At 35.2% G+C, this 12,121-nt stretch overlaps 38 non-coding genes across 38 annotated transcripts; all 38 read right to left on the bottom strand.

Annotated features, from left to right (window-relative positions):
* Window positions 1–63: 63 nt before the first annotated feature.
* Trnaw-cca (transfer RNA tryptophan (anticodon CCA)) lies at window positions 64–135 on the bottom strand. Its single transcript has one exon. It is a non-coding gene; the product is annotated as a tRNA-Trp (tRNA).
* A 206-nt stretch (window positions 136–341) lies between these two features.
* Trnaw-cca (transfer RNA tryptophan (anticodon CCA)) lies at window positions 342–413 on the bottom strand. Its single transcript has one exon. It is a non-coding gene; the product is annotated as a tRNA-Trp (tRNA).
* Window positions 414–897: 484 nt separating this feature from the next.
* Trnaw-cca (transfer RNA tryptophan (anticodon CCA)) lies at window positions 898–969 on the bottom strand. The gene has a single exon. It is a non-coding gene; the product is annotated as a tRNA-Trp (tRNA).
* A 206-nt stretch (window positions 970–1,175) lies between these two features.
* Trnaw-cca (transfer RNA tryptophan (anticodon CCA)) lies at window positions 1,176–1,247 on the bottom strand. Its single transcript has one exon. It is a non-coding gene; the product is annotated as a tRNA-Trp (tRNA).
* A 200-nt stretch (window positions 1,248–1,447) lies between these two features.
* Trnaw-cca (transfer RNA tryptophan (anticodon CCA)) lies at window positions 1,448–1,530 on the bottom strand. The gene has a single exon. It is a non-coding gene; the product is annotated as a tRNA-Trp (tRNA).
* Window positions 1,531–1,730: 200 nt separating this feature from the next.
* On the bottom strand, window positions 1,731–1,802 carry Trnaw-cca (transfer RNA tryptophan (anticodon CCA)). Its single transcript has one exon. It is a non-coding gene; the product is annotated as a tRNA-Trp (tRNA).
* Window positions 1,803–2,282: 480 nt separating this feature from the next.
* Window positions 2,283–2,354, bottom strand: Trnaw-cca (transfer RNA tryptophan (anticodon CCA)). Its single transcript has one exon. It is a non-coding gene; the product is annotated as a tRNA-Trp (tRNA).
* A 206-nt stretch (window positions 2,355–2,560) lies between these two features.
* On the bottom strand, window positions 2,561–2,632 carry Trnaw-cca (transfer RNA tryptophan (anticodon CCA)). The gene has a single exon. It is a non-coding gene; the product is annotated as a tRNA-Trp (tRNA).
* A 206-nt stretch (window positions 2,633–2,838) lies between these two features.
* On the bottom strand, window positions 2,839–2,910 carry Trnaw-cca (transfer RNA tryptophan (anticodon CCA)). The gene has a single exon. It is a non-coding gene; the product is annotated as a tRNA-Trp (tRNA).
* Window positions 2,911–3,116: 206 nt separating this feature from the next.
* On the bottom strand, window positions 3,117–3,188 carry Trnaw-cca (transfer RNA tryptophan (anticodon CCA)). Its single transcript has one exon. It is a non-coding gene; the product is annotated as a tRNA-Trp (tRNA).
* A 206-nt stretch (window positions 3,189–3,394) lies between these two features.
* Window positions 3,395–3,466, bottom strand: Trnaw-cca (transfer RNA tryptophan (anticodon CCA)). Its single transcript has one exon. It is a non-coding gene; the product is annotated as a tRNA-Trp (tRNA).
* Window positions 3,467–3,672: 206 nt separating this feature from the next.
* On the bottom strand, window positions 3,673–3,744 carry Trnaw-cca (transfer RNA tryptophan (anticodon CCA)). The gene has a single exon. It is a non-coding gene; the product is annotated as a tRNA-Trp (tRNA).
* A 206-nt stretch (window positions 3,745–3,950) lies between these two features.
* Window positions 3,951–4,022, bottom strand: Trnaw-cca (transfer RNA tryptophan (anticodon CCA)). The gene has a single exon. It is a non-coding gene; the product is annotated as a tRNA-Trp (tRNA).
* Window positions 4,023–4,228: 206 nt separating this feature from the next.
* Window positions 4,229–4,300, bottom strand: Trnaw-cca (transfer RNA tryptophan (anticodon CCA)). The gene has a single exon. It is a non-coding gene; the product is annotated as a tRNA-Trp (tRNA).
* A 483-nt stretch (window positions 4,301–4,783) lies between these two features.
* On the bottom strand, window positions 4,784–4,855 carry Trnaw-cca (transfer RNA tryptophan (anticodon CCA)). Its single transcript has one exon. It is a non-coding gene; the product is annotated as a tRNA-Trp (tRNA).
* A 206-nt stretch (window positions 4,856–5,061) lies between these two features.
* Trnaw-cca (transfer RNA tryptophan (anticodon CCA)) lies at window positions 5,062–5,133 on the bottom strand. Its single transcript has one exon. It is a non-coding gene; the product is annotated as a tRNA-Trp (tRNA).
* A 484-nt stretch (window positions 5,134–5,617) lies between these two features.
* Trnaw-cca (transfer RNA tryptophan (anticodon CCA)) lies at window positions 5,618–5,689 on the bottom strand. Its single transcript has one exon. It is a non-coding gene; the product is annotated as a tRNA-Trp (tRNA).
* Window positions 5,690–5,895: 206 nt separating this feature from the next.
* On the bottom strand, window positions 5,896–5,967 carry Trnaw-cca (transfer RNA tryptophan (anticodon CCA)). Its single transcript has one exon. It is a non-coding gene; the product is annotated as a tRNA-Trp (tRNA).
* A 206-nt stretch (window positions 5,968–6,173) lies between these two features.
* On the bottom strand, window positions 6,174–6,245 carry Trnaw-cca (transfer RNA tryptophan (anticodon CCA)). The gene has a single exon. It is a non-coding gene; the product is annotated as a tRNA-Trp (tRNA).
* Window positions 6,246–6,451: 206 nt separating this feature from the next.
* Trnaw-cca (transfer RNA tryptophan (anticodon CCA)) lies at window positions 6,452–6,523 on the bottom strand. The gene has a single exon. It is a non-coding gene; the product is annotated as a tRNA-Trp (tRNA).
* A 206-nt stretch (window positions 6,524–6,729) lies between these two features.
* On the bottom strand, window positions 6,730–6,801 carry Trnaw-cca (transfer RNA tryptophan (anticodon CCA)). Its single transcript has one exon. It is a non-coding gene; the product is annotated as a tRNA-Trp (tRNA).
* Window positions 6,802–7,007: 206 nt separating this feature from the next.
* Window positions 7,008–7,079, bottom strand: Trnaw-cca (transfer RNA tryptophan (anticodon CCA)). The gene has a single exon. It is a non-coding gene; the product is annotated as a tRNA-Trp (tRNA).
* Window positions 7,080–7,285: 206 nt separating this feature from the next.
* On the bottom strand, window positions 7,286–7,357 carry Trnaw-cca (transfer RNA tryptophan (anticodon CCA)). Its single transcript has one exon. It is a non-coding gene; the product is annotated as a tRNA-Trp (tRNA).
* Window positions 7,358–7,563: 206 nt separating this feature from the next.
* Window positions 7,564–7,635, bottom strand: Trnaw-cca (transfer RNA tryptophan (anticodon CCA)). Its single transcript has one exon. It is a non-coding gene; the product is annotated as a tRNA-Trp (tRNA).
* Window positions 7,636–7,841: 206 nt separating this feature from the next.
* Trnaw-cca (transfer RNA tryptophan (anticodon CCA)) lies at window positions 7,842–7,913 on the bottom strand. The gene has a single exon. It is a non-coding gene; the product is annotated as a tRNA-Trp (tRNA).
* A 206-nt stretch (window positions 7,914–8,119) lies between these two features.
* Window positions 8,120–8,190, bottom strand: Trnaw-cca (transfer RNA tryptophan (anticodon CCA)). The gene has a single exon. It is a non-coding gene; the product is annotated as a tRNA-Trp (tRNA).
* Window positions 8,191–8,396: 206 nt separating this feature from the next.
* Trnaw-cca (transfer RNA tryptophan (anticodon CCA)) lies at window positions 8,397–8,468 on the bottom strand. The gene has a single exon. It is a non-coding gene; the product is annotated as a tRNA-Trp (tRNA).
* A 206-nt stretch (window positions 8,469–8,674) lies between these two features.
* Trnaw-cca (transfer RNA tryptophan (anticodon CCA)) lies at window positions 8,675–8,746 on the bottom strand. The gene has a single exon. It is a non-coding gene; the product is annotated as a tRNA-Trp (tRNA).
* A 206-nt stretch (window positions 8,747–8,952) lies between these two features.
* Trnaw-cca (transfer RNA tryptophan (anticodon CCA)) lies at window positions 8,953–9,024 on the bottom strand. Its single transcript has one exon. It is a non-coding gene; the product is annotated as a tRNA-Trp (tRNA).
* Window positions 9,025–9,224: 200 nt separating this feature from the next.
* Trnaw-cca (transfer RNA tryptophan (anticodon CCA)) lies at window positions 9,225–9,307 on the bottom strand. The gene has a single exon. It is a non-coding gene; the product is annotated as a tRNA-Trp (tRNA).
* A 200-nt stretch (window positions 9,308–9,507) lies between these two features.
* On the bottom strand, window positions 9,508–9,579 carry Trnaw-cca (transfer RNA tryptophan (anticodon CCA)). The gene has a single exon. It is a non-coding gene; the product is annotated as a tRNA-Trp (tRNA).
* A 206-nt stretch (window positions 9,580–9,785) lies between these two features.
* Window positions 9,786–9,857, bottom strand: Trnaw-cca (transfer RNA tryptophan (anticodon CCA)). The gene has a single exon. It is a non-coding gene; the product is annotated as a tRNA-Trp (tRNA).
* Window positions 9,858–10,063: 206 nt separating this feature from the next.
* On the bottom strand, window positions 10,064–10,135 carry Trnaw-cca (transfer RNA tryptophan (anticodon CCA)). The gene has a single exon. It is a non-coding gene; the product is annotated as a tRNA-Trp (tRNA).
* Window positions 10,136–10,341: 206 nt separating this feature from the next.
* Window positions 10,342–10,413, bottom strand: Trnaw-cca (transfer RNA tryptophan (anticodon CCA)). The gene has a single exon. It is a non-coding gene; the product is annotated as a tRNA-Trp (tRNA).
* A 206-nt stretch (window positions 10,414–10,619) lies between these two features.
* Trnaw-cca (transfer RNA tryptophan (anticodon CCA)) lies at window positions 10,620–10,691 on the bottom strand. The gene has a single exon. It is a non-coding gene; the product is annotated as a tRNA-Trp (tRNA).
* Window positions 10,692–10,897: 206 nt separating this feature from the next.
* Window positions 10,898–10,969, bottom strand: Trnaw-cca (transfer RNA tryptophan (anticodon CCA)). The gene has a single exon. It is a non-coding gene; the product is annotated as a tRNA-Trp (tRNA).
* Window positions 10,970–11,731: 762 nt separating this feature from the next.
* Window positions 11,732–11,803, bottom strand: Trnaw-cca (transfer RNA tryptophan (anticodon CCA)). The gene has a single exon. It is a non-coding gene; the product is annotated as a tRNA-Trp (tRNA).
* Window positions 11,804–12,008: 205 nt separating this feature from the next.
* Window positions 12,009–12,081, bottom strand: Trnaw-cca (transfer RNA tryptophan (anticodon CCA)). Its single transcript has one exon. It is a non-coding gene; the product is annotated as a tRNA-Trp (tRNA).
* Between the last annotated feature and the right edge of the window lie 40 nt (window positions 12,082–12,121).

Genomic DNA, 12,121 nt, shown 5'->3' with positions numbered 1-12,121 from the left:
TTATTATCTTTGATGATACATTTATAAAATAAATGGCATCCTTCAAATAAAACGGAACGCTCTTGACCCCGACGTGATTCGAAACCGTAACCTTCTGATCTGGAGTCAGACGCGCTACCATTGCGCCACAAGGCCGTAAGCCCACCACGCTTATTATTGCATTCTTAAAATACTTATGAATCTGTACCGTACAAAAAATTTAATATTGTACATTACAGTAACATCTCAGAATAATAATTCATTGTAAAACCAGGATTGCATTAATTGCCATTGAAGACTTATAATCTTTGATGATACATTTATAAAATAAATGGCATCCTTCAAATAAAAGGGAACGCTTTTGACCCCGACGTGATTCGAACACGTAGCCTTCTGATCTGGAGTCAGACGCGCTACCATTGCGCCACAAGGCCGTAAGCTAACCACTCTTATTATTGCATTCCTAAAATACTTATGAATCTGTACCGTACAAAAAATTTAATATTGTACATTACAGTAACATCTCAGAATAATAATTCATTGTAAAACCAGGATTGCATTAATTGCCATTGAAGACTTATAATCTGTGATGATACATTTATAAAATAAATGGCATCCTTCAAATAAAAGGGAACGCTTTTGACCCCGACGTGATTCGAACACTCAACCTTCTGATCTGGCGTAAGACTCGCTACCATTGCGCCACAAGGCCGTAAGCCAACCACTCTTATTATTGCATTCTTAAAATACTTATGAATCTGTACCGTACAAAAAATTTAATATTGTACATTACAATAACGTCTCAGAATAATAATTTATTGTAAAACCAGGATTGCATTAATTGCCATTGAAGACTTATAATCTTTGATGATACATTTATAAAATAAATGGCATCCTTCAAATAAAATGGAACGCTTTTGACCCCGACGTGATTCCAACACGTAACCTTCTGATCTGGAGTCAGACGCGCTACCATTGCGCCACAAGGCCGTATGATAACTTCTCTTATTATAGCATTCTTAAAATACTTATGAATCTGTACCGTACACAAAATTTAATATTGTACATTACAATAACGTCTCAGAATAATAATTCATTGTAAAAATAGGATTGCATTAATTGCAATGGAAGACTTATAATCTTTGATGATACATTTATAAAATAAATGACATCCTTCAAATAAAAGGGAACGCTTTTGACCCCGACGTGATTCGAACACGTAACCTTCTGATCTGGAGTCAGACGCGCTACCATTGCGCCACAAAGCCGTAAGCCAACCACTCTCATTATTGCATTCTTAAAATACTTATTAATCTGTACCGTACAAAAAATTTAATATTGTACATTACAATAACGTCTCAGAATAATAATTCATTGTAAAACCAGGATTGCATTAATTGCCATTGAAGACTTATAATCTTTGATGATACATTTATTAAATAAATGGTATCCTTCAAATAAAAGGGAACGCTTTTGACCGGACGTGATTCGAACACGTAACCTTCTGATCTGGAGTCAGACGCGCTACCATTGCGCCACAAGGCCGTAAGCTAACCTCTCTTATTATTGCATTCTTAAAATACTTATGAATCTCTACCGTACAAAAAATTTAATATTGTACATTACAATAACGTCTCAGAATAATAATTCATTGTAAAACCAGGATTGCATTAATTGCCATTGAAGACTTATAATCTTTGATGATACATTTATAAAATAAATGGCATCCTTCAAATAAAAGGGAACGCTTTTGACCCCGACGTGATTCGAACACGTAACCTTCTGATCTGGAGTCAGACGCGCTACCATTGCGCCACAAGGCCGTAAGCCAACCACTCTTATTATTGCATTCTTAAAATACTTATGAATCTGTACCGTACAAAAAATTTAATATTGTACATTACAGTAACATTTCAGAATAATAATTCATTGTAACCCCAGGATTGCATTAATTGCCATGGAAGACTGATAATCTTTGATGATACATTTATAAAATAAATGGTATCCTTCAAATAAAAGAGAACGCATTTGACCCCGATGTGATCCGAACACGTAACCTTCTGATCTGGAGTCAGACGCGCTACCATTGCGCCAAAAGGCCGTAAGACAACCACTCTTATTATTGCATTCTTAAAATATGAATCTGTACCGTACAAAAAATTTAATATTGTACATTACAATAACATCTCAGAATAATAATTCATTGTAAAACAAGGATTGCATTGATTGCCATTGAAGACTTATAATCTTTGATGATACATTTATAAAATAAATGGCATCCTTCAAATAAAAGGGAACGCTTTTGACCCCGACGTGATTCGAACACGTAACCTTCTGATCTGGAGTCAGACGCGCTACCATTGCGCCACAAGGCCGTAAGCCACCCACTCTTATTATTGCATTCTTAAAATACTTATGAATCTGTACCGTACAAAAAATTTAATATTGTACATTACAGTAACATCTCAGAATAATAATTCATTGTAAAACCAGGATTGCATTAATTGCCATTGAAGACTGATAATCTTTGATGATACATTTATAAAATAAATGGCATCCTTCAAATAAAAGGGAACGCTTTTGACCCCGACGTGATTCGAACACGTAACCTTCTGATCTGGAGTCAGACTCGCTACAATTGCGCCACAAGGCCGTAAGCCAACCACTCTTATTATTGCATTCTTAAAATACTTATGAATCTGTACCGTACAAAAAATTTAATATTGTACATTACAATAACGTCTCAGAATAATAATTCATTGTAAAACCAGGATTGCATAAATTGCAATGGAAGACTTATAATCTTTGATGATACATTTATAAAATAAATGGCATCCTTCAAATAAAAGGGAATGCTTTGGACCCCGACGTTATTCGAACACGTAACCTTCTGATCTGGAGTCAGACGCGCTACCATTGCGCTACAAGGCCGTAAGCCCACCACCCGTATTATTGCATTCTTAAAATACTTATGAATCTGTACCGTACAAAAAATTTAATATTGTACATTACAATAACGTCTCAGAATAATAATTCATTGTAAAACCAGGATTGCATTTATTGCCATTGAAGACTTATAATCTTTAATGATACATTTATAAAATAAATGGCATCCTTCAAATAAAAGGAAACGCTCTTGACCCCGACGTTATTCGAACACGTAACCTTCTGATTTGGAGTCAGACGCGCTACCATTGCGCCACAAGGCCGTAAGCCAACCACTCTTATTATTGCATTCTTAAAATACTTATGAATCTCTACCGTACAAAAAATTTAATATTGTACATTACAGTAACATCTCAGAATAATAATTCATTGTAAAACCAGGATTGCATTAATTGCCATTGAAGACTTATAATCTTTGATGATACATTTATAAAATAAATGGCATCCTTCAAATAAAAGGGAAATCTTTTGACCCCGACGTGAATCGAACACGTAACCTTCTGATCTGGAGTCAGACGCGCTACCATTGCGCCACAAGGCCGTAAGCTAACCACTCTTATTATTGCATTCTTAAAATACTTATGAATCTGTACCGTACAAAAAATTTAATATTGTACATTACAGTAACATCGCAGAATAATAATTCATTGTAAAACCAGGATTGCATTAATTGCCATTGAAGACTGATAATCGTTGATGATACATTTATAAAATAAATGGCATCCTTCAAATAAAAGGGAACGCTTTTGACATCGACGTGATTCGAACACGTAACCTTCTGATCTGGAGTCAGACGCGCTACCATTGCGCCACAAGGCCATAAGCTAAACTCTCTTATTATTGACTTCTTAAAATACTTATGAATCTAGACCGTACACAAAATTTAATATTGTACATTACAATAACGTCTCAGAATAATAATTCATTGTAAAACCAGGATTGCATTAATTGCCATTGAAGACTTATAATCTTTGATGATACATTTATAAAATAAATGGCATCCTTCAAATAAAAGGGAACGCTTTTGACCCCGACGTGATTCGAACACGTAACCTTCTGATCTGGAGTCAGACGCGCTACCATTGCGCCACAAGGCCGTAAGCCAACCACTCTTATTATTGCATTCTTAAAATACTTATGAATCTCTACCGTACAAAAAATTTAATATTGTACATTACAATAACGTCTCAGAATAATAATTCATTGTAAAACCAGGATTGCATTAATTGCCATTGAAGAGTTATAATCTTTGATGATACATTTATAAAATAAATGGCATCCTTCAAATAAAAGGGAACGCTCTTGACCCCGACGTGATTCGAACACGTAACCTTCTGATCTGGAGTCAGACTCGCTACCATTGCGCCACAAGGCCGTAAGCCAACCACTCTTATTATTGCATTGTTAAAATACTTATGAATCTGTACCGTACAAAAAATTTAATATTGTACATTACAATAACGTCTCAGAATAATAATTCATTGTAAAACCAGGATTGCATTAATTGCCATTGAAGACTTATAATCTTTGATGATACATTTATAAAATAAATGGCATCCTTCAAATAAAAGGGAACGCTTTTGACCGGACGTGATTCGTACACGTAACCTTCTGATCTGGAGTCAGACGCGCTACCATTGCGCCACAAGGCCGTAAGCCAACCACTCTCATTATTGCATTCTTAAAATACTTATGAATCTGTACCGTACAAAAAATTTAATATTGTACATTACAATAACGTCTCAGAATAATAATTCATTGTAAAACCAGGATTGCATTAATTGCCATTGAAGACTGATAATCTTTGATGATACATTTATAAAATAAATGGCATCCTTCAAATAAAAGGGAACGCTTTTTACCCCGACGTGATTCGAACACGTAACCTTCTGATCTGGAGTCAGACGCGCTACCATTGCGCCACAAGGCCGTAAGCCCACCACTCGTATTATTGCATTCTTAAAATACTTATGAATCTGTACCGTACGAAAGATTTAATATTGTACATTACAATAACGTCTCAGAATAATAATTCATTGTAAAACCAGGATTGCATTAATTGCCATTGAAGACTTATAATCTTTGATGATACATTTATAAAATAAATGGCATCCTTCAAATAAAAGGGAACGCTTTTGACCCCGACGTGATTCGAACACGTAACCTTCTGATCTGGAGTCAGACGCGCTACCATTGCGCCACAAGGCCGTAAGCCAACCACTCTTATTATTGCATTCTTAAAATACTTATGAATCTGTACCGTACAAAAAATTTAATATTGTACATTACAATAACGTCTCAGAATAATAATTCATTGTAAAACCAGGATTGCATTAATTGCCATTGAAGACTTATAATCTTTGATGGTACATTTCTAAAAAAAATGGCATCCTTCAAATAAAAGGGAACGCTTTTGACCCCGACGTGGTTAGAACACGTAACCTTCTGATCTGGAGTAAGCCGCGCTACCATTGCGCCAAAAGGCCGTAAGCCAACCACTCTTATTATTGCATTCTTAAAATACTTATGAATCTGTACCGTACAAAAAATTTAATATTGTACATTACAATAACATCTCAGAATAATAATTCATTGTAAAACCAGGATTGCATTAATTGCCATTGAAGACTTATAATCTTTGATGATACATTTATAAAATAAATGGCATCCTTCAAATAAAAGGGAACGCGTTTGACCCCGACGTGATTCGAACACGTAACCTTCTGATCTGGAGTCAGACGCGCTACCATTGCGCCACAAGGCCGTAAGCCAACCACTCTTATTATTGCATTCTTAAAATACTTATGAATCTGTACCGTACAAAAAATTTAATATTGTACATTACAATAACGTCTCAGAATAATAATTCATTGTAAAACCAGGATTGCATTAATTGCCATTGAAGACTTATAATCTTTGATGATACATTTATAAAATAAATGGCATCCTTCAAATAAAAGGAAACGCTCTTGACCCCGACGTTATTCGAACACGTAACCTTCTGATCTGGAGTCAGACGCGCTACCATTGCGCCACAAGGCCGTAAGCCAACCACTCTTATTATTGCATTCTTAAAATACTTATGAATCTCTACCGTACAAAAAATTTAATATTGTACATTACAGTAACATCTCAGAATAATAATTCATTGTAAAACCAGGATTGCATTAATTGCCATTGAAGACTTATAATCTTTGATGATACATTTATAAAATAAATGGCATCCTTCAAATAAAAGGGAAATCTTTTGACCCCGACGTGAATCGAACACGTAACCTTCTGATCTGGAGTCAGACGCGCTACCATTGCGCCACAAGGCCGTAAGCTAACCACTCTTATTATTGCATTCTTAAAATACTTATGAATCTGTACCGTACAAAAAATTTAATATTGTACATTACAGTAACATCGCAGAATACTAATTCATTGTAAAACCAGGATTGCATTAATTGCCATTGAAGACTGATAATCGTTGATGATACATTTATAAAATAAATGGCATCCTTCAAATAAAAGGGAACGCTTTTGACCCCGACGTGATTCGAACACGTAACCTTCTGATCTGGAGTCAGACTCGCTACCATTGCGCCACAAGGCCGTAAGCCAACCACTCTTATTATTGCATTCTTAAAATACTTATGAATCTCTACCGTACAAAAAATTTAATATTGTACATTACAATAACGTCTCAGAATAATAATTCATTGTAAAACCAGGATTGCATTAATTGCCATTGAAGACTGATAATCTTTAATGATACATTTATAAAATAAATGGCATCCTTCAAATAAAAGGAAACGCTTTTGACCCCGACGTGATTCGAACACGTAACCTTCTGATCTGGAGTCAGACGCGCTACCATTGCGCCACAAGGCCGTAAGCCAACCACTCTTATTATTGCATTGTTAAAATACTTATGAATCTGTACCGTACAAAAAATTTAATATTGTACATTACAATAACGTCTCAGAATAATAATTCATTGTAAAACCAGGATTGCATTAATTGCCATTGAAGACTTATAATCTTTGATGATACATTTATAAAATAAATGGCATCCTTCAAATAAAAGGGAACGCTTTTGACCCCGACGTTATTCGAACACGTAACCTTCTAATCTGGAGTCAGACGCGCTACCATTGCGCCACAAGGCCGCAGGCTAACCACTCTTATTATTGCATTCTTAAAATACTTATGAATCTGTACCGTACCAAAAATTTAATATTGTACATTACAGTAACATCTCAGAATAATAATTCATTGTAAAACCAGGATTGCATTAATTGCCATTGAAGACTGATAATCTTTGATGATACATTTATAAAATAAATGGCATCCTTCAAATAAAAGGGAACGCTTTTGACATCGACGTGATTCGAACACGTAACCTTCTGATCTGGAGTCAGACGCGCTACCATTGCGCCACAAGGCCATAAGCTAACCTCTCTTATTATTGAATTCTTAAAATACTTATGAATCTGGACCGTACACAAAATTTAATATTGTACATTACAATAACGTCTCAGAATAATAATTCATTGTAAAACCAGGATTGCATTAATTGCCATTGAAGACTTATAATCTTTGATGATACATTTATAAAATAAATGGCATCCTTCAAATAAAAGGGAACGCTTTTGACCCCGACGTGATTCGAACACGTAACCTTCTGATCTGGAGTCAGACGCGCTACCATTGCGCCACAAGGCCGTAAGCCAACCACTCTTATCATTGCATTCTTAAAATACTTATGAATCTCTACCGTACAAAAAATTTAATATTGTACATTACAATAACGTCTCAGAATAATAATTCATTGTAAAACCAGGATTGCATTAATTGCCATTGAAGAGTTATAATCTTTGATGATACATTTATAAAATAAATGGCATCCTTCAAATAAAAGGGAACGCTCTTGACCCCGACGTGATTCGAACACGTAACCTTCTGATCTGGAGTCAGACTCGCTACCATTGCGCCACAAGGCCGTAAGCCAACCACTCTTATTATTGCATTGTTAAAATACTTATGAATCTGTACCGTACAAAAAATTTAATATTGTACATTACAATAACGTCTCAGAATAATAATTCATTGTAAAACCAGGATTGCATTAATTGCCATTGAAGACTTATAATCTTTGATGATACATTTATAAAATAAATGGCATCCTTCAAATAAAAGGGAACGTTTTTGACCGGACGTGATTCGAACACGTAACCTTCTGATCTGGAGTCAGACGCGCTACCATTGCGCCACAAGGCCGTAAGCCAACCACTCTTATTATTGCATTCTTAAAATACTTATGAATCTGTACCGTACAAAAAATTTAATATTGTACATTACAATAACGTCTCAGAATAATAATTCATTGTAAAACCAGGATTGCATTAATTGCCATTGAAGACTTATAATCTTTGATGATACATTTATAAAATAAATGGCATCCTTCAAATAAAAGGGAACGCTTTTTACCCCGACGTGATTCGAACACGTAACCTTCTGATCTGGAGTCAGACGCGCTACCATTGCGCCACAAGGCCGTAAGCCCACCACTCGTTATATTGCATTCTTAAAATACTTATGAATCTGTACCGTATGAAAGATTTAATATTGTACATTACAATAACGTCTCAGAATAATAATTCATTGTAAAACCAGGATTGCATTAATTGCCATTGAAGACTTATAATCTTTGATGATACATTTATAAAATAAATGGCATCCTTCAAATAAAAGGGAACGCTTTTGACCCCGATGTGATTCGAACACGTAACCTTCTGATATGGAGTCAGACGCGCTACCATTGCGCCACTAGGCCGTAAGCCAACCACTCTCATTATTGCATTCTTAAAATATTTATGAATCTGTACCGTACAAAAAATTTAATATTGTACATTACAATAACGTCTCAGAATAATAATTCATTGTAAAACCAGGATTGCATTAATTGCCATTGAAGACTGATAATCTTTGATGATACATTTATAAAATAAATGGCATCCTTCAAATAAAAGGGAACGCTTTTGACCCCGACGTGATTCGAACACGTAACCTTCTGATCTGGAGTCAGACGCTCTACCATTGCGACACAAGGCCGTAAGCCAACCACTCTCATTATTGCATTCTTAAAATACTTATTAATCAGTACCGTACAAAAAATATAATATTGTACATTAGAGTAACATCTCAGAATAATAATTCATTGTAAAACCAAGATTGCATTAATTGCCATTGAAGACAGATAATCTTTGATGATACATTTATAAAATAAATGGCATCCTTCAAATAAAAGGGAACGCTTTTGACCGGACGTGATTCGAACACGTAACCTTCTGATCTGGAGTCAGACGCGCTACCATTGCGCCACAAGGCCGTAAGCCCACCTCTCGTATTATTGCATTCTTAAAATACTTATGAATCTGTACCGTACGAAAGATTTAATATTGTACATGACAATAACGTCTCAGAATAATAATTCATTGTAAAACCAGGATTGCATTAATTGCCATTGAAGACTTATAATCTTTGATGATACATTTATAAAATAAATGGCATCCTTCAAATAAAAGGGAACGCTTTTGACCCCGACGTTATTCGAACACGTAACCTTCTGATCTGGAGTCAGACGCGCTACCATTGCGCCACTAGGCCGTAAGCCAACCACTCCTATTATTGCATTCTTAAAATACTTATGAATCTGTACCGTACAAAAAATTTAATATTGTACATTACAATAACGTCTCAGAATAATAATTCATTGTAAAACCAGGATTGCATTAATTGCCATTGAAGACTTATAATCTTTGATGATACATTTATAAAATAAATGGCATCCTTCAAATAAAAGGGAACGCTTTTGACTCCGACGTGATTCGAACACGCAACCGTCTGATCTGGAGTCAGACGCGCTACCATTGCGCCAAAAGGCCGTAAGCCAACCACTCTTATTATTGCATTCTTAAAATACTTATGAATCTGTACCGTACAAAAAATTTAATATTGTACATTACAATAACATCTCAGAATAATAATTCATTGTAAAACCAGGATTGCATTAATTGCCATTGAAGACTTATAATCTTTGATGATACATTTCTAAAATAAATGGCATCCTTCAAATAAAAGGGAACGCTTTTGACCCCGACGTGATTCGAACACGTAACCTTCTGATCTGGAGTCAGACGCGCTACCATTGCGCCACAAGGCCGTAAGCCAACCACTCTTATTATTGCATTCTTAAAATACTTATGAATCTGTACCGTACAAAAAATTTAATATTGTACATTACAGTAACATCTCAGAATAATAATTCATTGTAAAACCAGGATTGCATTAATTGCCATTGAAGACTTATAATCTTTGATGATACATTTATAAAATAAATGGCATCCTTCAAATAAAAGGGAACGCTTTTGACCCCGACGTGATTCGAACACGTAACCTTCTGATCTGGAGTCAGCCGCGCTACCATTGCGCCAAAAGGCCGTAAGCCCACCACTCTTATTATTGCATTCTTAAAATACTTATGAATCTGTACCGTACAAAAAATTTAATATTGTACATTACAATAACATCTCAGAATAATAATTCATTGTCAAACCAGGATTGCATTAATTGCCATTGAAGACTTATAATCTTTGATGATACATTTCTAAAATAAATGGCATCCTTCAAATAAAAGGGAACGCTTTTGACCCCGACGTGATTCGAACACGTAACCTTCTGATCTGGAGTCAGACGCGCTACCATTGCGCCACAAGGCCGTAAGCCAACCACTCTAATTATTGCATTCTTAAAATACTTATTAATCTGTACCGTACAAAAAATTTAATATTGTACATTAGAGTAACATCTCAGAATAATAATTCATTGTAAAACCAGGATTGCATTAATTGCCATTGAAGACTGATAATCTTTGATGATACATTTATAAAATAAATGGCATCCTTCAAATAAAAGGGAACGCATTTGACCACGACGTGATTCGAACACGTAACCTTCTGATCTGGAGTCAGACGCGCCACCATTGCGCCACAAGGCCGTAAACCAACCACCCTCATTATTGCATTCTTAAAATACTTATGAATCTGTACCGTACAAAAAATTTAATATTGTACATAAGAGTAACATCTCAGAATAATAATTCATTGTAAAACCAGGATTGCATTAATTGCCATTGAAGACAGATAATCTTTGATGATACATTTATAAAATAAATGGCATCCTTCAAATAAAAGGGAACGCTTTTGACCCCGACGTGATTCGAACACGTAACCTTCTGATCTGGAGTCAGACGATCTTGCATTGCGCCACAAAGCCGTAAGCCAACCACTCTTATTATTGCATTCTTAAAATACTTATGAATCTGTACCGTACAAAAAATTTAATATTGTACATTACAATAACGTCTCAGAATAATAATTCATTGTAAAACCAGGATTGCATTAATTGCCATTGAAGACTTATAATCTTTGATGATACATTTATAAAATAAATGGAATCCTTCAAATAAAAGGGAACGCTTTTTACCCCGACGTGATTCGAACACGTAACCTTCTGATCTGGAGTAAGAAGCGCTACCATTGCGCCACAAGGCCGTAAGCCCACCACTCGTATTATTGCATTCTTAAAATACTTATGAATCTGTACCGTACGAAAGACTTAATATTGTACATTACAATAACGTCTCAGAATAATAATTCATTGTAAAACCAGGATTGCATTAATTGCCATGGAAGACTTATAATCTTTGATGATACATTTATAAAATAAATGGCATCCTTCAAATAAAAGGGAACGCTTTTGACCCCGACGTGATTCGAACACGTAACCTTCTGATCTGGAGTCAGACGCGCTAACATTGCGCCACAAGGCCGTAAGCCAACCACTCTTATTATTGCATTCTTAAAATACTTATGAATCTGTACCGTACAAAAAATTTCATATTGTACATTACAATAACGTCTCAGAATAATAATTCATTGTAAAACCAGGATTGCATTAATTGCCATTGAAGACTTATAATCTTTGATGATACATTTATAAAATAAATGGCATCCTTCAAATAAAAGTGAACGTTTTGTACCCCGACGTGATTCGAACACGTAACCTTCTGATCTGGAGTCAGAAACGCTACCATTGCGCCACAAGGCCGTAAGCCAACCACTCTTATTATTGCATTCTTAAAATACTT

The sequence above is a fragment of the Euprymna scolopes genome, chromosome 6 (genome assembly GCF_053919585.1).
Source record: "Euprymna scolopes isolate OS-2025 chromosome 6, ASM5391958v1, whole genome shotgun sequence".
Classification (NCBI taxonomy): Eukaryota; Metazoa; Mollusca; class Cephalopoda; order Sepiida; family Sepiolidae; genus Euprymna; species Euprymna scolopes.
This window is presented reverse-complemented; position numbering and strand designations above follow the sequence as displayed.